Here is a 1,525-nt window from a genome sequence, read left to right as displayed (position 1 = left end):
CATGTGTTCTTGCTCTGTGTGGCCACTTTATTGCCTCTTAGTTTACTATCTTTGCTCGTATCTGTCAGTAACATTCTGCATGTTTTAAGTGTGTATACATAGATATATAGGCATCTTCTTGCCAGCCCTTCTTTTGTTATGTATCGCTGAGTCTGACCTTTTGGTGGGTTTTCAGAGGCGTTAAATTGCAGGAGGAAATCGCCCATTTCTCTCCCGCAGAGAAAAGAACCACATTGACTTGGGGAGATTGCAGTGCAGCTTACTAGGCCACCAGAGCTCCCAGTCCTTTTTTGTTGTGTTGTAGCATCTGAGTCAGAAGACCCATAGCTGACTCTCCAGCAGGTTTTCAGAGGCAGTTAATTGCACAGCTGACTGCCCATCCTCCTGCTGAGCAGCTGGTGGATTTGAACTGCTTACCTTTGAGACTGCAGTGCAATATACGTATTTGCCCCATTCATTTCATACTGATTTGTACTATGCATAAAAATCAGTCACACACATATACGCTTTAAATATTTCCTTCTAACTTACCATCTTTTAAGTTCATGGTATCTTTGACCAGAGACCGTTTGCATTTTTGTGTTATCACATTTTTCATCTCTGGCTTTCAAGTTTCTTGTCTCACCTTCCTCCGCCTAATCAGGGAGCTCTGGTGGCCTTATTTAAGGACTTGCACTGCCAACCCAGCTGCTCTATGGGATGGGCAAACTCCTTCTGTGTGGCTTAGTCTCTTTAAATATGCTGGAGTCCAGTTGCGAATTACAAAAAATAATTTCCTACATTTGAAAAATGTATTTTATCCCAATAATTAAGCTATCCCTGATGACTACTACACTTTTTTGATTCAGAGTGCATTCAATTTGCTCCTAAGAACATTCCTGTTAACTCAATCTTGTACTTTCCCACTCCCTGCTTTCATTAATCTCACAATAAGCCTGAATTTCAGATTTTTAACCCCAGCTATGGCATTATAGAATAATGTAACTGAACTCCCAAGTTTCATTACTGGGAAGCTCTGGTGGCCCAGTGGCAAGCAGCTGTGTTGCAATCCCAAAGGCACGTGGTTGATTTGGATCCACCAGCTGCTCCACAGCATGGGCTATCTCCTCCCTTGTGATTTACTACCTGTAAAAGTTTGCTGGTGGGTGGTTCCAACTCAATGGCCCACAACCTAGTCTTCTGCTAAGTACATTATAATGTACATTTTCACATTCCCTTGGTTAAAAAAAAGCCACCTTAAATTTTATCAAATATATATACTTCTGGATTCAACTTTCTAATGTTTAGTATTATCACTTTTATATCTTTGTGAGAATGTTTTTAATTTTTCCTATATTCTAGAACAATTTAAATGACATTAAAAATTATCTACTACACAATCTCACTCCATTAGCAGTGGCAAAGTTTAACAGGACAGCAAGCAATAAATGTTGGAAAGGAAATGGATAGGAACTTTCTTTTTAATTAATTTAGTTTATTTTTCATTTCAATGAACATCTACAGAGATTTTGGAATTCCATTCATT

Source organism: Elephantulus edwardii, unplaced genomic scaffold, assembly GCF_000299155.1.
Source record: "Elephantulus edwardii isolate Elephantulus edwardi_28Jun2011 unplaced genomic scaffold, EleEdw1.0 scaffold00040, whole genome shotgun sequence".
Classification (NCBI taxonomy): domain Eukaryota; kingdom Metazoa; phylum Chordata; class Mammalia; order Macroscelidea; family Macroscelididae; genus Elephantulus; species Elephantulus edwardii.
This window is presented reverse-complemented; position numbering follows the sequence as displayed.